General features: G+C 40.2%; 1 pseudogene; it reads left to right on the forward strand.

Annotated features, from left to right (window-relative positions):
- Positions 1–10,018: 10,018 nt before the first annotated feature.
- LOC147452486 (large ribosomal subunit protein uL15x pseudogene) lies at positions 10,019–10,717 on the forward strand (annotated as a pseudogene).
- Positions 10,718–27,264: the final 16,547 nt, after the last annotated feature.

The raw sequence follows: 27,264 nt of genomic DNA on the forward strand, positions 1-27,264 counted from the left end.
GAATCTTCATCAGGTCTTCATTGAAGCGCTGATCCCGTGTTGGAACGGAAAACTCATCATGAAGTATGCTGATGACTCTGTTTTTTAAATCACTTGGTACTTCACTCCATTTGTTTAGTATATAGTGTCTAAACAGCTGAGAGCAAAGACCACGCATGCGCGAGATCACCTTCTTGCCGTCATCATCCATGATGATGCCGCCGCTGATGTCGACGGAGTAAGGCAAGCCCTCTGGCCGGTGACGCGTGAACCTGGGTGTCCCGACAGGGGTCTCTAGCGGCGTGTCGATGGGGGTACGGACGTCAGGTGTCTCCACCGGCGTCTGGGCGCCGAAGCGAGGAGTGTCGAGTGGGGTGGCTCCCGGCGGAGTAGGTAGAGGTGTGTAGCTTCTAGGAACAGTCAGCCGTGCAAAACCTGGCGTAGATGGCGATGCTGTGGCTGGTGTGGGGGCGGGCAAAGAAGGGGAGGGTAAAGAGCCTCGTCGAACACGAGGCGGTGTGGAGGCATCGGTGGCGGAATCCCCACAACAACCGCCACCGCCACCACTAGAGCGCCGGTGTCTAGACGAGTGTGACGCTCGTCTCGTCGACGCCGAAGCTTCGGAGCGCGCCGAATGCTCCGAAAGAGAGGGAGATGCGGATGGTGTAGGAACGCGCGATGATGCGCCAGAGCGATGACGCTCCACGTACCACTGTCTCTGCTGCGGTGACAAAGAAGAAAGAAACTCCTCATCATCCATACCTGCATTAAACACACGAATATTTAAACTTAATATTGAATGAATAGAGTAGACAATGACGCAAAGACCATTAAATACAATGACGTAATGACGCATATAAATACAATGACGCAATGAATCGAGTGATAAAAGAGGCAAGTCGAAAACTCAGAATTTTCAATCAAAAGATGTGAGCGCGAGTAGAAAAGAGCGTTATACACCATGGAAGCTACTTAGAGAGCCAGAGCTTTTACAGCATGGAGCAAAATTGTTCAAATACAATATTTGTGGCTTTAAGAGATCTCTCTCTCTCATCCTCGCATAACTCAGCATAACTTCCTATATCTATATAGAGCTCTCCGTTTAAACACATATCCTCTGTTTCATTTTGTAGCTCCTCTGCATGCACCCCATATAGAGTAGTAGCATCTTGATGCTCGTCTGGCACCACCGCAGCGGCTTCTGATTGAGCATCTTCTCTGATCTCCTCCATTGATGTCGTTGTGATTGGTACATGGTAGCCTTCATACGTCCTTGCACTACGAGGGGCTACCTCTATGACGTACCACCAGTTTGATGTAGACTTTGTAGGATGAAATACTACCTGCCAGAGCCACATAACTTACATGAGAGCTTTCAAGCACATAACTTGTAAAAGGGGGATGTTAACTATTTATATACTTACTTGTTCACAATGCTCGGGTAGTACGAAAGTGTCTCTTAGGTCAGTCCATTTCTTAGTAGAATCCACCTCAAGAAAACCAGACTCTCCTCTACGCACAGTAGCGTTTCGACCCTCCATGATTATCTTGGACCATTGCACGTCGAACAAGTCGACAAAAAATCCTCTGTAATCGATCCTCAAAATCTCTTGCAGCGTGCCGAAGTAAGTGAGTTCTGCCACCACGGGATCTGCATCAGAGGAACGTCGTCGACTAGACTGTTTAAATTTTGCCATGATTCCACAATCTTGAGTAAAACGCTTTTTGTCGATTCGTTCCACCCTAAAATGTCGACCTTTACACCATGCTGCTGTGTATGATTTATACTACAACGAACAAAGATTATGAGTGGCCGTTCAAACGTTTATAAATAAAGTCACTTGCTAGTCGTACATTGCAAACTTACCTTGGTCGCGCAACCCCGAGAGTACTCCCACTCTTCTTCAGTCACTTCGTCACCGCATTGTTGTGCGCTTTTCAATTGGTTGTGCAACCATCTTAAGCTCATGAAGGTTGGTAGGCTCTCCAGAACCGCTGGATAGTGCATCGGTGGTCGTCTTCCCCGTCTCCACTCGATTCGTGCCCTTTGTCGCTCTTGCTTTGCATCCTCATATTGTGAAATCCACTTTTGCATCACTGGATTGTGAAGCATGCAAAATCGGTTGATTTTAGCCTCTAGATCTTCGGTCATCTTCTTCTCAACACCGAGATTGCACATGACAATCCCAGATATGCGCTCATCATCTATGGTTCGCCATAGCGTGTCCCGGGATTTATCAAATCCGTCTAGCCACTCTCCAATGTACACTAGGGACTCTGATACCAACCAACCTTCTGCCATGCTACCCTCCGGACGTGCCTTTTGACGCACATATCCCTTAAGCGTTTTCATGAAACGCTCTAAGAAGAACATCCATCTGGAATGAACTGTGCCAGCTATTTCCACCTCATCAACTATGTGAACAAGAAGATGCACCTGAATGGTTAGTATTGTAGTAGGAAAATGTTTCTCAAACATGCACACAAGCTCCGCAGCATTTAGTTTGGCGAATGGTATGGAGTCTACGTCGATCTCCTTTTGTGAGATCCATTGCACCAGCTTTGCAAGTTTGTAGATTGTGTTACGGATGTCGAGAGACAAACATCCCTCAATGGCAACCGGTAAAATAAACTGTAAAGTATGTGCAGCAATGATATTAAAGTCCACATTTTATGCAATGATATTAAAGTCCACTATGAACGTACCTTACACATTTTATGCCAATCGTGTGACTTCAAACCGGTAAGCTTTCCTTCTTTAGTAAAACACGTTCGGAGCGAGTGCATTACGCCAGTGGGGGTCCGCAAAGATCGAATGGCCTCTTTTACTTTGCGTTCTTGGGCTCCTGTGAAAATCCATGGTGCTTTAGGAAGTTTTATCGATCCATCAGACGCTGTTTGCGGCCAATATTGCTCCATACGATCCACATTTCTAAGGTCAACTCTGGCTCCCAAAGTATCTTTCTTGCCGGTCAAATGGTCCCATAGTAGATTACCCACATTCTTGAATATGTGCATTGGATCGAGCAAGTGATTGATCACGAGTCGGGGCCAGTATGGTAACTCGTACCATAAAGATAGTCTCTTCATCCCTGGAGGCAATCCGTCATCGCACATCTCCTTCTGCTCTAACCATGCTTGTGCAGACATCCTTGGTGGCTCTCTTCCCAAAAAGCCGTCGCGTAACACATGATTCTCCGGAAGATACGCTTGATGACCTTCGTAGATTTGCTTCTTCAGTGAGGGTGCCCTACGTGCATTCAGTCTAGGTCCACATGTGACACATGCTCTGTATCCGCTTGTTTGAAGCCCTGCATGTATACACATGATAATAGATCAACTATGGGGAAAAACAAGATTTACAGTGTCTGAGTGAGGAGTGTCAATAGATCACCTGAGCATTCTGTTAGCCCGGGATAGTCATGCATGGTCCACATTAGAATACCTCTGATCAAAGCATTCCGTCGTCCTGTGTGTCGGCTCATATCCACCACCTCTATGCCAATCCACAATTGTTGTAGCTCTTCCAATAATGGACGAAGATACACATCCATATTCCCCACTTTATATCGCCCTGGCACAATCAAGCTTAGCCATAGGTGCCCCTTCTTCGTAGTCAACCACGGGGGAATGTTGTAGTTGACGATGACAACGGGCCATACACTGTAAGATGTTGATCTTTGACCAAATGGATTTACGCCATCCATAGCCAGGCCTAATCGCAAATTTCGAGCTTCCCTGGCAAAATCCGACCATGTTCCATCTATATGTTTCCAGGCTGCGCAATCTGCAGGAATTCGTAGCACACCATCCGAAGATTTATTCTCCTCATGCCATGATGCTAGGGCGGACATGGACTTACATTCGAAGAAATGCTTGATGCGAGGAAGCAAAGGAAAATGTCGCAAAACCTTTTGTGGAATTTTTGTCCCGTGGAGATCTACTCGATATCTTTCGGAATCACATTTCGGACACTTCTCCATGTCTGTGTATTCCCCTCTGAAAAGAATGCAGTCATTAGGACAAGCGTGGATAGAATTGTAATCCATCCCCAAGTTTCGCAAAATCTTTCTTGCTTCATCTCGGGAATCTGGCATCACATTGTCAGCTGGTAGAATGTGCTCTTTCAGCAATCTACACAACATAAAAATATGATACAGTCGTGTAAAAATCTATCAGATCATTATACATTTAGAGTTCTATTAAAGTAAACTAATTGTAATAGATCACCTGAAAAGCGCTATGACGCTAGTGTCACTCCATCCAAACTTTGCCTGCATGTTGAGAAGAACCAGGAGTGCTTTCAATCTAGACATACGTGCTCCATTATACAATGACGTATCGGCTTCACTTTTCATATCATCATAGATAAGCCTTTCTGAATCCATGATCGTCTCGATCATTTCATCAATCTCGGGCTCAAACATTGCCTCGTTGGGAATGTGCTCTGCATGATCATCCCCCGAGATGTCAGAGGGTACATCTTGTGGCCTCACATATGCTGCTTGACCAAAGCGCCTGCGAATACGTCTATTGGGTTGCAAGATTGCTGCTTGTTGGCCAGCGTCAGAGTCCGACGAGTTATAATTGGCAACAACTCGATCTATAATAGATGGATCGAACTCGCCAAATTCGCGAACGTGCTGCAAAGAAACACGTCTTGTCCGTCGCACAGCATGCTTGCATTGATTACAAGGACATAAGACCCTCGTTGAGAGATAGGTGTTTCGGTTGGACGGTCCCACATCCTCGTCGCTACTCATAATGAGGATAAAAAACTTATAACGTGGACAACAAATTTAATATTCTATTGGCATTCTTCGTCTTATCTCTCTCTCTTTCTCTCTCTCTCTCTCTTTACCTCACATTCTCTAGTCATGTCCAATCCCCGCACACCTCGGTCTAGAGGTGCACGGAGATCAGAACCACCGGGTTATAATCTCGTCTTTATTGGTCAATACCTATATTTGTGGGTACAAGAAATCTACACACCCACGTCTACATGATACTGCATGTAGTGGACAAAATCCCTTTGCCTCTTCTCTAGCTGTAGCACTTCACTTCATCTTAACATCTTTTCACAGTAGATCTTTTCACTGTTCGTCTAACTCTAAACCCTAAACCGTAAGTAATTCTTGCGTGGACTCGATCTAACGTAAATAAGCGTAAATCTAACTAAAAATAAAGCTAAATCTAATTTAACGTAAGTCTAATGACTAGAGGTTGTTTAGATGGTCATTGTGTCGGGGATGTAGTGACTCTTGTCGCCCTGAAGATCCACCTTCTTCCCTATCTTCTGAAGACATTTCACCATTACTTTTGGATCGACGGAGCCCACCATGAGTGAAGGCAGCAATACCCTATATTCCATTGAGGGCTTTCTTCACCCGCTTCATGCAGGCATCGCAGTCTATGGAGACCCGCATCTAATCTAATATAACGTAAATCTAAATCTAGCTTAAATAAACGTAAATCTAGTTAAAAATAAACCTAAATCTAATTTAATGTAAGTCTACATATAACCTAATCTTTAACGTCTTTTAAGATAGTTTCCTACGACGTTATAACTCTCTTCTTCCTGTGTGTGTGCGCGTGTGTGGATGTGTGTGCCAATAAAAAGAGATAAATGGTATAACCTTTCTATCACCCATGCCAAGTATGATAGATTGATTATGCCATTTCCCTCTTGAATAATAGGTCTTCAGTTCAACTCCTCGTCGGCTAGATCTTTAGGTCTTTTAATTTTAATTAGTTTCCTACGATGCTCCCTTAGTTTCTCTTTCTTTCTCTCTCAATGTGTGTGCGTTTTTTTGGATCGTATGCATGTTTTCTTTCTCTTTTCCTCTTTCAATGTGTGCGTTTTTTGTTTATGCATGTTCTCTCTCTCTTTTCCTCTCTCAATGCGTGCGTTTTTTGTTTATGCATGCTCTCTCTCTCTTTTTCTCTCTCAATGTGTGTGTGCATTCTTTGTTTATGTATGTGTGTGCGTTTTTGTTTTTGTTTGTACTCTCTCTCTCTCTCTCTCTCTCTCTCTCAAAAACACTATGTGTGTGTGTATGTGTGTGTGTGAGAGAGAGAGAGAGGGAGAGAGAAAGAGGGGAAGGGAACATGAGAATGAGGAGAGGGAAGGAGCATACCTGGCTCTCCTTCCTCTCCTCGTGTGTGTGTGTGTGTGTGTGTGTGTGTGTGTGGAGAAGAAAAGAGAGAGAGAGAGAGAGAGTGAGGGAGAGCGTTACCTGCTCTTTGCTTGAGGGCGCCGAAAAACTCAGATCTGAGATCTGAGTTTTTGGGCGCGCTCGGTTATTTTTTTTACCCCAGCTGGCGTCGCTATGAGCGTCGCTATAAGCGTCGCAAATTTACAAATAAATTTGCGACGCTCATAGCGACGCCGGGAAATTTTTTTTTGAGCGTCGCTGTGTGAGCGTCGCTAATATGAAGAGCCTTTTGTAGTGAACTTTAATCATAATCTAAACTGGAGCGCTGCCGTCTACTGTGTGTGAGAGAGAAAGAGAGTGAACGTGAGCTTTATCCTCTTGCTACGCCCGGCTCGCTCAACACATTGGAGATCCGACTGCACCATTGCTGTAGGCTCGAGGAGATCTACGTGACAACGCCAAGCATTCCACGCGAGAAGAAGTGCACATGCCGATGCATCTACGAACTATTTGTGGCCGTAAGTGTATCAAACGATGTCTGTTTTCTGCGTGCTAGTAGTCTATAAAATTGTGGCGACATAAGCTATGCATAGGTACTCATAAATTTCAGTTTCGGGCACTTTCAAAATTCTGCTCTGTCATCCTACGCGTTTTCCGCAGACGGGTTTAGAGTGAGGGTTTTGAGTGTAGAAGCGTAGGGATAGGTGTATCCTAGTGAGGGGATGGTGTTCCTTAAGTTTCGTACGAATCTAGCATGATTAGGTGAGTTACATTCCGTATGTGTGTATGTGGCTAGGTGGTGTAGTTGAGAGCAGTGAGGTTCTTGATTGTGGGTTAGTTGGCCTTCTAGAGTGTTGTATGTGTAGGATGGTCTCAGCCTGACAAGCTAAAGAGATTTCCTCCGTGTGCCTATCGTGTCATCTGTGTCCTCGATTGACATTATGTTGATCTAGGTAGTGTTTGCATGCACTTCATGGGTGTGTGAGTCGCTTTCGCAACAATCATTGAAAGAAATGTTGCCATTGTGCTTGATGTTCTTAAATGTATAAGGAGAAGGAAGAGGAGTTTGTAGGTTAGAAACCAGCTAAGAGATCTTGCGGCACACTACCATGGAGAAAAACCCTGTTGAAAATTCTAGGACTGAGGGGCAAGCAGAAGAAGAAGAAAAATTCAATCGAGGGCTGCAATGGCTTGCATGGTCAGATTAATAGGAGGAATTTTGACAATGAAATTATGAGAGTAGCAAACAAGTAGGCCTCCCCAATCTTAGAACAAAGAAAAATGTTGCAAAATCATCGTAAGATGAAAAGTAAACAATTTGTAAAGTTGTGAAGAAATTTGAAGGTCGTGAAGCATATAGAAGGTCGAACATGTTCCAAGTTAACCTTATTGGACATTTTTGGAGGCGTTGAGACCTCTCAAAGACTCTGTACAATGTGAATAGAAAGCTTGGCCAACTATGAAGGTCGAGATATTGATGCCACGATAGAGTGAGCAAAGTGAGAGTGTAGGTGAGGCCAAAGCACAAGTCAGGTCTGTAGCCAACAAATGTCATTGGATGAGCGGCTGATCTGTTGGGTAATAGCTGCTCCATTGATGGAACCTGAGAACACATTGATGCAATGTTGGAGAAGGCAAGGTTGATTTTACATACAAAGGACGACAAGAGTGAGATTACATCGATGAGGGAGATGAAAAATTTCTACTAAAGAGATTGCAAGATACAACATGTAAAAGTTATAGCTACACAGTCCAAGCATAGCTATGGCAGTCCTGCTCACTCGATCAATGCTAGTGCCTGTGAGGTATGGTGTGAACCAGAGAAGGCGGGGGCGTGTCCTCTTTGGTCCATTTTCTCAATTATTTTAAAAAAACATACATAACCTACCATAAGCATTTAGATGAAAAAGGGAGCATTTATACAAAAATGGGCCTTTGGAAGGTGAAGAGCCTAAAATAGAACCACAAAAGGTAGGCTATGGCGCCCATATTCTCGCTGTCAACGGGCTGGAGCAGGTGTAGGGAATGGTCCTTTACTGACCATTTCCGTTAATCATGGGAGATCGACGGAGGCCGAGAGCCCTGATTACGTCGGGAATGGTCATTAGGTGACCATTCCCGGCCTTCAAGCGTCAGGGGGAGGGGGGCCAACACTAACATACTGGGTTGATTAGTCAGCAGTGTATAGCCCTGGCATCTGGTGCAAATTTGACTCAAGAACCCATTGAGTCTTGATTGTGCGCCATCTGTGGGATTCTGCAATCCCTAAGTGCTCTTGAATTGCGGATCAGTCATGCAATGGCTGACAATCATAATGGGCAATGATTGGAGGAGACAATCCCTTGTAACGGGTGACAATGAGTAAATTGAGGGGATTATAAGCGTTGATGTGACTGCAGTTGAGCGCATTCCCATTGTTGAACTGGACTAACCTGATTAGTGGAATGGCGAGAGCCTTCCATGTGCTGACTTGTCAAACATCTGACGGACGATTGGTTAGATTCCACAACTTCCAGACGCCGTGATTGGATGGCTAGGATCTTCAACCCCCCGACCTTGAAGGAAGGAGGAGGACGCGAGTGTCACTGCATCCACATAGCATCGAGGAGTATGTGTGCACATTCTCGGGAATATGACCGTGACTATTTTTGGGGCGGAATTTCTCCTTTTCCCCCTGCTTTTAACCGATTATTTTGGAAATTGAAAACGGCACGATATTAAGTTGATTGCTGACCCGTCTTTCAGACTTTTTTTCTCTAATTTTGGGGCGGAATTTCTCTTTTTCCCCTTGCTTTTAACCGGCATTTTGGATATTAAGGTGACTACTCACTCGTCTCTCTCTCTCTCTCTCTCTCTCTCTCTCTCTCTCTCTCTCTCTTTTGGCATATAACATACTAAGGCGAAGGGAGCCACTCACAAGAAGACATAGACCACCATCCTGAAGCCCTCAAACCTGGAATACATAGCATAACATTCACAAGTAACCATCGTAATGCCAAACATAAATAACCAGAGCTGACCTTGGTTGCCACCGCCATAGCCGGCCCTGCCACCACTGCCATCCAGGGTGCCCAAGGGCCTACCTGCCCACAAAAATCTATACATCATACCAGAAGAAACGAACCCGCATCACATCGTGGCAGCCATACGTGAGCTCGATGGTGCTCCACATCAAAGTTGACAGCACCGGAAGACTAGTCACCACTAGCCAAACACCTTGCGAATCCACCCTCGCTGCCACAGGACGGACTGCTAACTGCCACCCAACCAGAACGCCCACAAGGGAAGGAACATCTCAAGCTGGCAACCCTTTGGCCTCCATAGAGGAGGTGGGAGGCGCTGCCTCTACCAACCATAAAAAATAAGGGCCGGGCAAGGGAGGGACGCAGAGAACGAGGAGCCCAGTCCCTCATCCCCAGAGAACACCGCACCCGCGCCCAACCAGTGATTGACTCTTGTCAAACACCTTGCCGCAGGCCCATCCTGCTCGTCTCTCTCTCTCTCTCTCTCTCTCTCTCTCAAAACTCAACTCCTTGAAGGAGCGCGCCCCGCACTCCTTCACCGGCGCGCGCTCCTTCAAGGAGTTGAGTTTTGAGAGAGAGAGAGAGAGAGAGACGAGAGAGAGACTTCCTCTGCTAGAGAGCAAGTTGGTCAATACCTACTCGTTATCTATAGAGGAATCAATCCCATACAGAGTGCGCGCCCCATACTATATGCCACTTCAGCCGCAATATCCAGGTGTGGAGCAGGGGCAACCACAATTTACACTTCCCCAGCAAGCACAACCACATTATCTTGGGGTCCTGCTATTGCAACCACAATTTTCAGGTGTTCAATCATAGTATCCAAGTGCTGGCTAGCATGCTCAGCCTGGCACCTAGCTACCTCAGATGTAATATCGATGTGCTCAGCAGGCTCGTCCTCAATACACTGACCCACAGTAGCAGCAAAGAACTCAGCCAAGTGGCGGTTTGAGAGTAGGAAGGCCGCCATGACGACCAGGTTGAAGAAGAACAGGAAGAAGAGAGGTCACGTCAGTGTAGGCCACGAAAGAATTGGCAAGCACAAAAAGCATCTAGGAGGTCGTGGTAATACAGGAGGTATGCACCACCATCTCATTCTGTTCAACAAATATCACCCTATGTACTTCGGGAAGGTAGGTAGTGCTACTTCCACAAGACAATGACAAGTTCCACTATCCCATTGTGAATGTGGATAATCTCTTCTCGCTTCTGCGTGACTCTGCAAAATCTGCTCCAAAAGGAAAGGGGCCCTTGTTGGATGTCACATCGTTCGGGTACTTCAAGGTGCTAGGTAAATACAATGCTCCCCCCACTCCTCTGGTCGTTAAAGCCAATTTCTTCTCTAAGATTGCGGAGAAGAAGATCAAAGAGGCTAGTGGAAAGATCTTCCCTTCTATTAACGTGTAGGTGGATGACAATGCTTTTTTTGCTTCTCAAATTAGTTGTAAAGGATTTGCAGAAATATCGCCTTCCATAGGACTCTTGCTGCACCAAAAAATACACCTCCTCAATACGGCTCCAGTAGAATTCTTAGTTTGTTACATTGATGCAGAGTGCTAATGGGGGCATCTCTAGGGCAAGAGACGGTCTGTAGTAAAGGTGTATCGAGCGACCTCATGGGAACAATTTAGAGAAAGCAAGCCTAGCGACGATTGAATGTAGCCTACTTTCCCTTTATATGAGAGAGAGAGAGAGAGATGGCCACGACAAAAAGGAAGCAGAAGTAGTTGCAGCATAAGTAGTCATGATGGTAAGCGCTGTTAAGGTGGATGTAACAAGCATGGAAGAGGCCACACCAAACCCATCAGGTGCTCCAATGGTGGGCTATGTGTGCCCACGGACAAGGTTGTCAAGCGGTTTCTTGTAAGGAACATTGTTGAACAAGCTGTTGTGCGAGATGTGCAAGATTCTCACCTTTATGATGGGTACACACTTCCCAAGCTTTGACCCAAAATGCAGTACTGTGTTTCATGTGCCATTCACTCAGGTTGTCCGTGTGAGATCCCGCACAACAAGAAGAGTTCGAGAGCCATCACAGAGGTTTAGACGCAAGGAGCATATGCAAAACCAGAATCAGTGTACCAATGTTCCTATTGTTAGGAAGTAGAAGGTGTCTAATTAGAGCATAAGCCAGGAGAGGAAGAAGGCTCATGAATTTTGACTTCTATCATAGAGTTCTTAGAAGACGCATGCTACGAGCATTGCCACTGTGGTTGAAGCCATCAGTTGGATAGACATTGAGTGACTTTTGAGTCTTTTGAATGGGCTTGTATCTGATGTTTTGGAAATGTCTTTCTAAAGTTTTTTCCGAAAGAGAGAGAGAGAGAGAGAGAGAGAGAGAGAGAGAGTCTGACTTGCTTTTGAAACTCTCAATGCGTGTCAGAGAGAAGCCTTACAAGTGAACAAGACACGACACTCAAAATTCACAAAACTCGGCCGCCCCGCTGAGAGTGAGTGACCAGTGCTAAAAAAAAACTTTGTTTCAGAAAACATACATGTTAGAAACATTTGAGGTAAACTGAGTAAATTTGAAGGTTTTTATACCAATTTATACTAATGTTTTTCAAATTTTGGAGGTTTTCTCACCAACTATAAAATTTAGAGGTAAATCTCAAAATTTGTAGGTGGGGTTACACTAAACCTAGGTTTTTGTTACACTACACCTAGGTTTTTTTTGAGCATTGTGAGTGACTTTTATAGGTGGCACTGAGTCTGAGAGGAGCAAGAGATAGCGTAATTGGCTAGATTGGTTGAGAGCATGCACACCCCTTCCATGCAGAGCTCTCTGCCAGGGCGGAGTCAAGCCCAATTTTGTGGAATTCTAGAAGAAGGTGTAGGTAGGGAATGCTGAACAAGGGCATCGGTGCATCAAAGTCATTTTGGACGCGCAACCAGAAAGGTTGGTTTTTTAGAAAAGATTCCTAGATTGTGATCTTGCAACTGTGGAAGACGAACCTTATTCTCTCTCTCTCTCTCTCTCTCTCTCTCTCTCTCTCTCTCTCTCAAAAGGCATTGGAATGAAGGACACAGTAGTAGTAGTCCCATGGTCCCTCTAGATTAGTTGGTATACTGCATGAAATGCCTTCACAAAGCAGCCTACGTCACATGGCACTCAAGCAAGCAAAGGATATCTTTCAAGTTCAAGATCTACCTACGCATTATGACGGACATGTGGCATTTGAGTTACCATCTCTTGGTTTATTTTTGCCCAAAATTACGACAATTGCAACATGTGAATCTACCATGGAGAATAAGTTTCCACAAATAGAGTTTTGGAATATGCTCAAGAAGATGGTTCGGAAGCAAGGAAATGACTGTTTATTAGTGTGTGTGTGTGTGTGTGAACACATTAAAGGAAGAGTATGGCTCTTTTGTTTGAGACTATTTGAGATCCAACATGGTTACTTTGCTACACTATACTCTATAGAGTAACTATTGAGATCTTGATCTAATCTTTACATTGCTTATGCTCGCTGAGTTTCTTGTTCACTCGGAAGTACTCGCTCAAGGATTGGGATTCCTCGTTTTTTATAATTTATCAAAGAGTTTTATTTTGATGACTTGTTTTCTCTTTTGATTGGAAAAATCAAAGAGTTATAATTTTAATGATTTGATATCATCGATAACTCATGTCCAATCGGCATACTTTATTGATTTATATCAATTTTATACATATATATATTAAAGAGTTATAATTCTAATGATTTATCTTAGACATACATTTTAATAATTTATTTTCAACGAAAATATAAAAAACTTATAGTTTACTTATCATCGGTTCTTATGATAGTTTGTTATTGGGATTTATGTTTTCATGTGATGATTAGGAGTCGTTCCTACTAATTGTTCATTTTTGAGATAATTATTATTTCATGGAGTTGTTCCATGATGTATTTTCATGATGATTGGAAATGGTTCACACTATCTGTTTATTCTTATTTTCTATTTTAAAATGGTTATTATTACTTGGAGTTATTCCATGATTTCATGATGCGTTTCCATGATAATTACAAGCCGTTGTTATTGATCTTTTGTTTTTGGAATGATTATTATTCCACAGAGTTATTCCATGATGCCATGATGCATTTCTATGATGATTAAAAATCGTGTCTATTGATTGTTTGTTATTGAGATGGCTATTATTCCATGGATTTATTCCATGATGCCATGATGTGTTTCAATGATGATCACAATTCATTTGTATTGATAATTATATTATTTATATGGTTATTATTCCATGGAGTTGTTTCATGCTACCATGATATGTTTCCATGATGATTACAATTTGTTCGTATTGATCGTTCGTTATCATTCCATGGAGTTGTTCCATGATGCCATGATGCGATTCCATGATGATGAAAAGTTGTTCATACTAATCGTTCATCTTATTACTATGGTTACTCTTGCATGGAGTTGTTTTGTGATGTCATGATACGTTTCCATGGTGATTAGAACTTGTTCGTACTAGTCGTTCATTAACTGACATGATTATCGGTTTAGACAATTGTTCAATGATGCCATGATACATTTTCTTGATGATTAAATATTGTTCGTATTAATTATTTTTCATGGAGATGTTTATTCTTCCATGGAGTTTTTGGATGATGTCATGATGTATTTCTATGATGATTACAAGTTGTTCGTATTGATCATTCGTCACTAAGATGATTATTCTTTGATAGAGTTTTATGATTTCATGATATGTTAGAAGTCATTTATACTAATTGTTTATCACTGAGATGATTATTATTCCATGGAGTTGTTTCACGAGGTCATGAGGCATTTCATGGTGATTACAAATCATTCATCTAGATCGTTTCTCATTGAGATGGTTATTCTTCCATAGATCTATTTCATAATGTCATGATGAGTTTTAATGGTGATTAGAAGTCCTTCATACTGATCATTTATTACTAAGATGGTTACTCGTTTATAGAGTTGTTCTATGATGCCATGATGTGTTTTCATAATCTTTTTTCATTGAGATAATTACTATTTCATGGAGTTGTTCTACGAGACATGCTATGTTTTCATAATGATTAGAATTCATTTGTATTGATTGTTTATTAGTAAGAAGTTTATTCATTGAGATGATTATTCTTCCATGGAGTTTTTGCATGATGCCATGATATGTTTCCATGATGATTAGAAGTTGCTCATACTGATCATTCAACACTAAGACGATTATTCTTTTATAGAGTTGTTTCATGATTTCATGATATGTTAGAAGTCATTTATACTAATTATTTATCATTGAGATGATCATTATTCCATGGAGTTGTTTCATGAGGTCATGATGCATTTTTATGTTGATTACAAATCGTTTGTGCAAATCATGTTTCATTGAGATGATTATTCTTCCATGGGTTTTTGCATGATGCCATAATAATTAGAATTTGTTCGTACTGATTATTTTTCACTAAGATGATTTTTCTTTTATAGAGTTTTTTCATGATTTCATGATATCGTTTTTATGATATTTTGTTATGTTTATTATTCTATATATTTATTTCATGATTCCATGAAGTTCTTTCATAATGATTCCTCGTGATCTAGATAGTTTTTACTCCACATAAGTATTTCATAAAGATTTCTTATAATTTTAATGATTCTTGTACCATGGTGTTATGCCATGATACCATGCTGTTAATCCATGATGATTAAAAGAGTGATGCCATGATTCTTTTCCCTGATATTTTATTATGATTGAAATGATTATTATTTTATGGTCTTGCTTTATTATTCCATGATATTGTCTCATGTTGATTTGTAACAATTGAGATGATCGTTTTATGATGTCATGATATTGTTTTATTATCTTATTTTATGATATTTTTATATGCTTGAGATGTTTGTTTTCTCAAAGGTTTTCTTTGTGATGTCATTCCATGGTGATTAATTTATGATCAAGCAAACTTACATTATATAGAGTCTATATAACTAAGGGATTTACATGCTAAAATTTGAAAACCGTCTTTGTAGTATATGTGTACATATTACATGGTATTTCACGTTCAAAAGACTGTATAATATATACATGGGTTTAATCTTGATTGAAGTGTTACAAACTATCTCCAAAGACATTATGTGTTGAGAAGACAGAGAAAGAAAAAAATAGAGAGATAATACGCAGAGAGTGAAACCCTAAAGTGTGTAGAATACTCACACAAGATGGTATGTATATAGAGGGGACCGAGGGCTATATTTAGAGTAGCTCCATATATAAAGGTCAAGTTCATTGTGCCGATGTGCTCCTACTCCTCCATGAATGATGTGATTAGTCTACTTCCTCTTCTTGATCTTATGGGTAGCATTGTTGACTTTAGGCAACTCCAAATCCAAACAAGGAGATAGGTTCCCTGTGAAGAGTTTTATCTCACCACCATGATTGCCAAAATGGATTGACTTAGTCACTTCTAATAGCTTCTATGAATATTTTTTCTTTTAATTGAGACTGATATGATTGCTCTACTTATGATAAAGAAAAAGCTAAAAGGAAGAAGAAACATTATTCAGAGCAACTCACTGAGATGAATATTGGAGAACAACGAGTTCAAATAGATGGAAATATGCCAAAACAACTAGTATCAGATAAGTTTAATTTCAGCCAAAAAAGGGAAACCAATTCAAAAACATTCATGAAGACCATCGAGTAGCACTAGCATTAGAGATTTAGAATGATCTTATGGAAATAAGTAATCCTTTCAATGATTATGTTGTTGCATTCAAAGCGAGAAGGAAGTAGAGTCAATGGAAAAATTCAAGGAAAGTGGGTTGAACTAATTACTCCCAGATAATCAAGAGGTAGAGGAGTGGAATCTTGACTCAAAATAAAATTTTAGAACGATCAAGATTAATAATCTTATGGAGACAAAGATCAAAGACAAAGGAAAGGCATTGTTCGAGTTGCATGGGAGCATACAGATTTGAAAGGCATAGATCCACAGGTGTGCTAACATCGGATTCCACCAAAGCTGGACGAGTTCAAATATCCATCCAGGTTGCAAAGGTATAGAATGAACCCTAACTATGCTAAGAAGGTCAAGGAGAATATTGACAATCCTCTCAAAGCAAGGTTCGTTATAGAGGTAGAAAGTAGTCATTGGTTGTATCCTATAGTGGTAGTCCCTAAGAATATTGGGAAAATAAGGTGTGAGTAGACTACAAAAAGCTAAATTTATAGACTATTAAGGATCATCTTTTATTACCATGTATAAAAATGATGTCAGATGAGATTGCATGCCACAAAATGTATAGCTTTATGGATGGCTATAGTGGCTAGAATCAACTAAAGATTGTACTAGAGGACAGGGCCAAAACCACATTTTCAGTTGAATGGGGAGCATTCATGTATCTAGTGATGCCATCTGGGATTTGTAATGCTTTAAATCCTTTTCAAAGGTGTATGATGAAATTTTGCATAAGTTTCTTTTCCACTAAAGAGTTCCACAATTTTTGAAAGGTGCAAATAGAAGAGGATCTTCGTAAAACCCTTCAAATTGGTATTAATAGTCTAAAAGAGATCACTTTTGTGACATTTGTTGTCCCACAAATGGGATCAAAATGGAAAATGATAAGATCAAGTGCATTAGCACGCTAGAGCACCAATCACTGTATCTAAATTGAGTTTCTTTTTGGGGTATATAAACTTTTAGAGGAGACTTGTTCATAATTTTGTAGCTAAGGAATTACCTTCATATGAAATGACCAAGAAAGGGAACAAATCTATCTGGACTGAAGAATGTGAACAAAGTTTTCAATGCTTAAAGGATGAGATTAGAGCAAGAAGCCAATAATTTGCCAGCATGTGTAGGGTGTGATTCCCCATGTATACGTAGATGCTTTTGGCATGGAAATGGGAGCTATATTGGCCCATCTGGATCGGAAGACGAACTACCCTATCTACTTTGCCAGTTGCAAGTTATACTCGATCACTAAAAGAGAAGCGTTAGGAATGTTATTCAATGCTAACAAGAATACTCAAGTATCCTTGTTGAGTACAACTGAACAAGGATACTCAATTACTAAAAGAGAAGCATTAGGAATTTTATTTAGTGCTACCAAATTCAGACACTATCTACTAAGAGAATTGTTCCATTTTTATGTAGATCATCAAGCTCTATTGTTTCTAATCAATAAGGTTAGTATACAAGGAAGGCTTATTAGATAGGTGATGTTTTGATGAAATTTGAATTCAAGATTTTACACAAGCTATGGAAAACACAATGCAAGGTTGACTTCCTTTCTAAAAGTAGAAAGGGTTGTTCAAACTTCATCAAGAGATGAGTCAGTAGATGTTGAGTTGTTTCAGAGTACAGTTGAAGAGGAACTAGGAGATAATGGAGGAACCTTTTCCATTGATATCACATATAAGAAGATCCTTCAAGGAGGACTATGATGGCTGATGTCTGAGCTTTCTATCAAACATGTGACATTTGTGAGAGAATGGGAAGTTCAATAACATTTGATATGACACCATGGAACCCAGTATATCCACTCAAAATTTTTATGAGATGGGGTGTGGATTTTATGAGGCCATTCAAGAAGGTAGCTCCAAGAAAGAACAAGTATATTATTATGGCCACCTATTATCACAACAAGCAGTTCAAAGCGAAGGCATTACTAGATAGCACTTGTCATGCCAAGGGTAGGACTATAGGAGGGCACGGCCTTGGCCAAGGGCATAAGGATACACATGCGGTACATGGGATATATATAGCTATGAGCAAGAGGGCCAAGGGCCTATATATAGGTATGGTTGGGTGGTTATTGGCATGTCTATCTCCCTATGCCCTTTCACTGGTATCAGAGCTCAGGGAGGAGGATCCATGGAGGATGGGGGAAGGAGATTGATTGCATGAGGCAAGCATGATTTTTTTATTCTCTCTCTCTCTCTCTCTCTCTCTCTCTCTCTCTCTCTCTCTCTCTCTCTCTCTCTCTCTCTCTCGATCAAAGAATAAGGCAACCCTCTCTCCCTCATTTTCAGCAGCAAAATGTGCATGGTCTTGCATGAGAGTGCAAGCCATGGTGTTCAAGTGGCTAAGAAAGATGGCGGGGTCAAGGCACACAGCATGTGCAGAAACTCTTGTCAAGCAGGGACAAAGATGAAGCGGTGATCCCGTGTGCAGGACCCCTTGAGGCGAGGGGAGGTGGTGTGTCGACGTGCTCCAAATCAGACGATTGACAGGACTGCAAGGCCGATTTGAAGGGAGCCCGTCACTGTGGCGAGTGCAAGAAAGCATCACAAAGCCACGCTATTGTCTTCCCTGCTCTTGGCGGTGCTACTGTGAACGCCATCGCCATCATTTTTTTTCTCTCTCTTTTTTATTTGGGGGTCCATACGCAGGTGCCCAGAGTTGGGGCACCTTTACCCTAAGGGCCTTAGAACACAACAGAGCCACCTCGATTGGCAGATTGAAGGTAGGCATCAATCCTTTGGGGTTTTGTATCCTTGGCAAACTGGATTTGTTGGTTCTAAGCCGTAGATACAAGAGATAGTGAAGACTTTGGAATTGTGTGGTTCACACAAACAAGGATGGACATCTCACAACGATTGACGGGTATGCCCGGCCTATCAAGGGCATATCAGGCGCTTGTCCTCAAGAATCTTGGTATCGCAGGAATATCATGCGACAAGCTTTTGCAGAAGATAGCAATAACGACGCTTTTGATGGTCGGTAAGTACAATAAATTTGCAATTGATGTTTCTCATTTGTTTCAATTTGGCAGAAGTTTTTGCAGTAGTGGTTGCTTTGCTACAATCCGATAGCTACCCTTCTTTAGCTACTTCTTTCCGTATTGGGTAATCTATGGATTTTCAATCAGATGTACGCTTTGGCAAGGCCATTTTTTTTTAATGCTCGACAAGGTTAACTTTCCTTTGCTAGGAGATTGTACATGGGCAAGAGTATCTATTTGCTATGAGCATTCATTATCAGTTTTCTGTCATCTTATCGCTAGACTTCTAGGAAGCAAGGCTTCACTCTAAGACATACGACATAGGAGTTTTTGATGTTCGGAATATGCTATTAGCATACGAACTTGGGAGTCTTTGCAATATGTCAGCCTATTTTGTCACCGGCAATCGAGTAAACCAAGCCAACAAGGCGTGAGCAGGACATCCGGCAGCAGTTTTGGCTATGAGCCGGATTCAAGCACACTACCAAAAACCTGCCCACAAGCGGGTGACAAGGTTAGTCAATTCCAAGTTATGTTTGTTTTTGTTTATGTTTTATTTTTCATTTTGGAAAATACCTCTCTCCTGTGCCGAGAAAAGTGCTTGGGTAGCCTCCATACCAAGCAACTGTATAAATCAAAGTGCTTTGCCTGGCTTCATCTGAAGCACGACTTCTTTATGTGCCATAGTATTATCGATGGACTTCAGATTAATGATAATGGCACATATATTTTGCACTCTGTGGATATAAGCTCATAGTTTACGCATCAACGCACTGTAATGTATCCATGCTAGTGTCATCGTGCACGGCAAGTATACCAAGGTCTCACATGGTTGAGACTATCATTGAAGCCAAGGGCTTATCATTCTATTTTTTTATATGTATCCATGGCATACTAGTATGATGGACGTACAACATCCATCATTGCATATGCTTCCACTATAGAACTAGCTACTCTGTCAAGGACGAGCTCAGTTGTTGATGTTTTGAGACATTTTATTTTTATGTTTATTCAAAGACAACATGCCATACATCTGCACCCTGATACAATCACGAACACATACAAGGTAAGTGGATTAAGATGCGACTTTTGGTACCTCTCTCTACGAGAGCATGATACAATTACATTGACGTACGCTTATAGGATAAGTTATGACATAGATATGGTCTACACTAGAGAATTTAAAAAGCACATACAACACATTAGAATAAGGGGATTTCCTCAGCCCAGCATTCTCTCTCTCACTCTCTCTCTCTCTACCCAACTTCTATGCAAGAAAGGTGTAACTAGGAATGATTTTATTGAAATATTTCTATGTCAATATGGTAACAGGAAGTGCTATGAGCCAATAGGAAAGGCTATGAGCCACAAGGAAGGTCTAAGAGCCATCTATTACCACCTATTTTGGCATGGCTAAAAGCCATCTGTTTGTAGTCCATTAGTAATGGAACAATTCTATTTTGTTGAGTACCCATTGATTCTAATGGACAAGCAAGAGTCTTCCCATTAGCAAATTGTGGGGCATTCGTTTTAAGGTATACACTTTACATGTGAACATCAACTTGAGTTGTGAAGATTGTAAGGGATTATCTCAACCAAGGTGTATATATGACGCCAGCATTTTCGACCACGCGACTATTCACGACAAACCAAGATCATGGGTTTTTTGGTGTGAACAAGATTTAGTTGTGATTATTGCCAAGGGGTAGTGGAAATATTTCAACTTCAAAAGTAATGAAATGCCATAGGCAAACCCAAGGGGGTCACGAACAAGGCCAAGGGATGTGACTGCTCATTGAGCAGTTTTCATGCAACTGTTAACCAAGAAGTTTGACAATGTTTTTTTAAACAAAGGGGTCTCAATTGCAAAGGAAACACCCAAGGTTACATGTGCAATACTTCTTTCATTTTACTAATTTTCAATTAGTGTTCCTAGGCCTTTGCACGTGGGAAATTTGGGCGGGTGTTTTTCACTCCGCTACAGGTACGCATCTGTTTTGGGTTTGATTTTTGTATGTAGGATGCATAAACAATGTTTGCTCTTCAGCAAAATGACAAGGTCATGTCAGAGCCACACAATTTGGGATGTGGTGCCTAAAAAAATTTCTGCATTATGAAGCTATAGACTCACTTGTGGGGTTTATTTGGCACATGGTGTAACCTTTCACCTTCTATTATGGTTCAGATGTTTCAGCAAGGCTTGCAAATTATTGCAACTGAAAGTATTTAGTTTCTTTTCAGAACTATTTATATTCCTCTTTAAAGTGTGCTAGACGCATCACATTTGCCATAAGTATTGGCAAGGATGATCATGGATATACAGGTTCGGATCTGTTTTTTGCTAAATGCATGCACACTAGGTGTTAAGGGCCCTAGTGTTTAACAAAGGCTGATTTGGAATAGCATGTGTATTCATCAAGCTGTTGCTTATGAAGCATTTTTCACTCTATGTGCAGTATCTCTCAGAGATTACTTTTGGGTCTACTAATCACCAATAGAAATCATGGCTCAATTTGGGTGTTTGTGGATTTTTCAAGTTAACCACGATGGTTATTCCGGACATTGTTGATTCCTCAACAATGTTATACGATATTGTGATTCACGTTTACTAGTCGTCTCGAAAGACTGTCTGTAAACCGTGGGGGAAACACACCTCAATACTGTCAGTTATCCAAGGGGATATGTAGATTACAAAGTGTAATCTTGGGCTAAAGGATATGAAAACTGCGTACAGTAGCACCAAGCAATCCAATTAATAAGCATTTATTGCTCTCCTTGGAGTTTACTTACTATCAGTTAAAGCATGTTTGCAACTAGGTTTAGTCTCTTTATGTATAAGTCAGGTTCTCAACCTTGAACAATAGTTATGGTGGGGTTGTTTACTGATGAGTTATGTCAGCAAGTTATCTTCATGGAAAGTGAAATGGGGTACTCTTTTAGGTACATCTTTGTTGTGATAACTCGTTTAGCATACTCATGTGCATTCTTAATGGAGTCTACACACTATGATGGGATTGGAACTGGTGACAGAAGATGGTTGCAACAATGTGCAAAATCAAGATGTTATTCTTGATTACACTAAACCTCCTACTGCACCACGTTTTGATCAAACAAACAGCTGGATCCATGAGGGATGCCAATGTGGAAAAACATTAGTGATCTTATGAAGATCCTATCACTTTTGTTTTCGCGGACAAAAATGCTTCTCCAAGGGGGGAGTAATGTCATGCCAAGGGTAGGACTATAGGAGGGCACGGCCCTCGCCAAGGGTAGTCGGACACACATGAGGTACAATGGCTATATATAGCCTCGGGGGGTTCACTATGTGTAAAACTACCATATCACGTGCATTCAAGACATGTTTGTAAAACCCCTTATCTGTGAATTTTGTTAGCAATATAATGTACCCTTTTCTTTTAAAATTTGTAAGTTTTTTCAAATTTGAAAAAATAATCTCCTTTTGTATATATATTTTTGTAAGTTTCAAGAGCTTTAAATACCCTTCTGTTGAACTCAAGTGATAGATTATATTTTTCTTACGTGACCTCCCCGGGTATATAGCTATGAGCCAGAGGGCCAAGGCCTATATATAGGTATGGTTGGGTGGTTATTGGCATGTCTATCTCCCTATGCCCTTTCAGTACTACTAAATCAACAGGTACATTTCTATATGAAAACATCATATGTAGATATGGATGCCCATTAGAAATTGTCTCAGATCAGGGAACACACTTTATTAATGAAACCATTCAGATATTGACTAAGATGTTTTTAGTAAGGCACCAAAAATTCACACCATATTATCGTAAGTGCAATGGCCAACCAAAGAGCAACAATAAAACCATCAAGGACGTTCTCACTACAATAGTTCATAAATAACCACACAAGTGGAACTCTAAGCTCTGACAACAATCTGGGCTTATAGAACTACCTACAAGGTCACGAGTGACATGACACTGTTTAGAATGATGTATGGAATAGAGGTTGTAGTCCCTATGGAGTTTGATATTCCAAAATAAGCGCACGGTAAAAAAGTTTACAACTGAAATCAAAACTTGCCAAAGATTTTGAATTTAGAATGTACTCATTGAGATCTATCCATTGATATATATCATGCCATCAAATTTCTTATATTCTAGAAGGTTTTTTTTTTTTAATGTGACAACTCTCTCTTATAAATGGAATCTCTCCGCACATTCAGCTTTAGTGGGAAGGCCATAACTTCTGCAAATCAGCTCCAAATTTGTTGAAGTTTGGGTATCTAGAACCTATTTTCTAAGATCTTTCCAATAATATGTTGGTTGATAGGTTTTTGACAAAGCATTTGTGTACTTCACTCGGTTGCCCACCTTGCACAAGAGAGGCAAAGTCAAACCTCCTTATAGGGCCCCTTTGAGAGTTCAAATCTTCCCTAATGTAGAATGGACTTTAATCAAAGTCTGAAGTAAATATTGGATGAGTTGTTACAGTTGGATGAAAATAGATAGAGGACCATGCTGGAATAAGAAGTAGTCCAACAGAGGAGGAGCACTGGCATGACAGGAAGATTAAGGTGAGAGAGTTTAAGAAGGGTAAAATTCGGTGCTACTTTACCACTCCAAGTTGGGACCAAAGAAGCCAAATTTAAAGATAGCTTGGTTAGGACCATGTGAGGTAGATTGGGTGCTCTCAAATGGTACAATAAGCCTCAAACATTTCTCAGGAATGTCACTTCTAGGAGTATACAATGGGACCAATATCAAGTTATACTATGCCAGGATAGAAGAAATCCCTATAGAACAACTACCACAGGTACCACCCAAATCAAAAGATGAACCCTTGGATTTGTTTAATATCAGGTCAGTAGAGTCAATTCCTAAACTAGTGAAAATTGATCATTGCACCAGTCTTGGCCAACAATCAAATCGCATTCACACGGGTCTCAAACCCAATAAGCTCTCTCAAAACCAGTGGGACAATTTAGTCACAACACCTAATGATCATTAGAAGAAATTAACTGTCACAATAAAAAAAGAATCTTGCCAGTAATAATGATCATAATGGACCACTGCATGAGTGACAAGTCACAGATGGTGCTTATAAGTTTGATACAGCCGTATAACTATGTGAAGGGTATGTCCATCCTCATTTTACTCACATCCCCCTATGCCACTTGCATCTCCACGTGCAGACATTTCCTTGGGTTTGCAACAAAAAACTTATTCTCTACACAGACCCACTGCCTCAACAGTTGCATCAACGCTACTCAAAACCACTTGTTCATCTCTATACAAGTATTGCACTACTACAAGTGAGTCCGTTCTTAATGGATTTTATTAGTTCTAGTAGATCTATAGTTCCTAACCTTTATGGTTCAAGTACACACAACTAAACACACTAATTTCATTAAATAAAATAACTCAAAAGTCCCTCTGACTTCACTACAGTTGTCCTCAACTGTAGTGCTTATACATATGCTTTCAAGATCTTGGGATAAGATGCTAATTTTTGCTCGTTCATCCACTAAGTGTCTAAAGTAGAATAATTCTTGAACTTTATTGTAATCTTTCCAAACTTTAGTGGCACCTCCTGATAATGAAAGATTTTCTCTTGTTAAAGTATTTATTTTATTTCCTCCACCTCGAGAGGTGAAGATTGGAGTTATAAACTTTTCACATTTTTCCAAAATGGCCATGTATTGTAATTTCCCAATTTATTTAGCCATTTTGATAATTGTAGAGTATTAAGGCTCAATAAGCGTTCCAAGATGTAAAGAATAGGTCACTTAGTGTACCTATGTTGCAGATACAGAAAGTTGTGAAGTCAAAGGTCTTGGGCGCGGTGACATTACACATTTTAAACCTTGGCTAAGGTATAATCCAACTTTAAAAAGATTTTATTAAGTTTTTTGGATAATAAATACACAGCGTGAGCTTATGTCACTCACTTCTCTCCTTCTTATGCTTCCATCTCCCTTGTCGGTTATCACGTTGTAGTGCCATCTATTTTGTTGCAACCACAGGTAAGAGCTCTACGCATTGACGTAAACATAACATCATAAATTGCAGCTTTTAATGTCACCGAGTTTTATCATATTTAGGAATTTAAGCTAGAAAATCACAAAGTAGGTATAGGCGAGGTATTGGGACATCATTGCTAAGCATTTAGATGCATTCCGGGGCAAAAACGACTAGGTCAAAATCTTACTGCTATCAATAATTGTATTTTTTGAACTTCATTGAAAGTGAGATTTGAGACCATAAGCATGTGCTCTTAGGTCCTATATACTTGTCCTAGAAGTTTCATAGCATTTGGATGTTGTTTGCTGCTATAACGATCATGGTTTGCTTGCCAATTAGCCACTAGTTTTTGATGAATTAGGTCATTTGAGTGTAGCTTGAGTTAGATGGGAGTTGTCTGTTGTTTTCCAACATATTGACACCCTCCTATAGCCTCCATGCACTAGTCAAGTCACTTTGTCCCATGGATTGACAATTATGTTAGTGGTTCTCGCTATGTCTACAATAAGATAAGAGTGAGGTTAGGAAACCCATCCACATTTGACGTTGCTGTTGGGGACGAATAGATCTAAACTACAGAAAACAAGAGCGTCTTGTGTAGTTGTTCTTTAACTTCCTCTAGGATCACCTAGAGTTAAACTTTCTCGTTCAAACCACATAGCTTAAGAGTGTCATCTTTTGCCGTGTAGAGGTAGCTTGGGAGTAGATTGTACTTGCTAAGTACCTTGTAGGATTATAGGATTGTAGGATTAGGTTGGGATTTTGAGAATGATTGATGGACAAGACAATTCTTAATATCAATGCTCAGGAAACCATAAAAAACAAGAAAAGAAATGTTCATGGACACCTTCCACAACCCAATTAGAAGAGAACCTACGAGTAGGGTAAGTAGAATCCGAGGTTGTTTATGTGAAGTTGAAGAATTTCAAGTCTACAGCTTGAAACAACATCAAAAGACTGTCAACCACCACTAAAACCGGCTGGAGATTATGCTCATAAAATTTGTATGAACCAATGGGTAAGCATAAGGATGCATTTGAGGTAAACTTTCAAGAGTTTGCAAAAACTTAGATTATTTATATTTTCTTGAGAATTTAGGCCACATTAAGTTTTGACTCGTCTTAGAGGATTAAAACTTGTCACAAAAAGACTGACCAATGAAAAAATTGCAAAAAAAGTTTATTTTAGGCCAAAAGTAAATAATGGCAATTATTTACTTTTAGCATAAAATTAATCAAGGTTGATACAAGAGACTCTATGCATAATTGCAAACATCGTTTGTGAAGGCTCATAAAATAAATCTTACTGAGTTTGACTTAATAAATCTTATCCAAATTTGGTGAAACTTGACTCAGAGGCTTAGTTTAAAGCGTTCAACATCTGTGTATGCTCAAATGATAAAAAATATGCTAAAATTTACCAGAAGTAAATTATTGTAAATATTTTACTTTTTTCCAATTTTTAAACTTTTTTTGGTCAACCAAGCATACCACAAGTTCTATCATGTTGTATTCAACACTTACATTAAATTTGGTGAAATTTCGATCTTGAAAGTAAAAATTGTGGCTAGTTTTGTAAAGATAGTCTGCAGACACAAAACTGTTGACAAATTGAACAGAGTTTATCCAAACTTGGTGAAACTTTGCTAGGAAGCTTAAGTTGAGTTTCTTTACCTGTTTGTATCAACATCTTAGCAAAAAAATTCTAAAAATTCCCAAAAGTAAATAATTGTGATTATTTACACCTGCTTTAGAATTGAGAGTTTTTATAGAATTGAGTATACCATAGGGTTAAGCATATCAAGTAGATTACTCATATCAAATTTGGTGAAATTTGGATCACGAAAGTGAGACTTAAGTCAAATTCTTGAAAATTGAGTCTTTGGACACTAAACAGTTTGATAACTTGGACAAATCTTGTTCAAACTCTGTGAAACTTGTCCAGACACTACAAAAAGGTTTTTATATTGCAAAAAAAAGCCTTAAAAGTGTAAAAATTGAGAAAAGTAAATAATCGTGATTATTTACTTTTAAGCCCCAGAGACAAGATTTTGGACTTTTGAGCTTGTACAATGTTAGAGCAACAAATTACAAGGTCAGTGTTCAAGTTTGGGTTCTATTGGATCAAAATTAATACATGAAAACTCAGTTTCTAGGTTGCAAATTAGTCCTTTAGCTCTTTTAAAGGATAGAATTGGGAAATCTCATTTGCTGACTCACTTAGCACAGATTGAAGTGATATACACAGACCAATCACAATAGTTAGCAAAAAATTGAGCAGTTTTGTGGAACGACCAAAAACCTGTCAAAATGGGATCGAGCATATAAAAGTGCAGTTCGAAACGGATTTTTTAGTAAAATGAATCCATTAGGACAGTTTCACGCATAGAACTTGAAAATTGGGACACAAATCACATTGGATTGCAGACCA

This window comes from Adiantum capillus-veneris, chromosome 8 (genome assembly GCF_014529385.1).
Source record: "Adiantum capillus-veneris isolate H3 chromosome 8, ASM1452938v2, whole genome shotgun sequence".
Classification (NCBI taxonomy): domain Eukaryota; kingdom Viridiplantae; phylum Streptophyta; class Polypodiopsida; order Polypodiales; family Pteridaceae; genus Adiantum; species Adiantum capillus-veneris.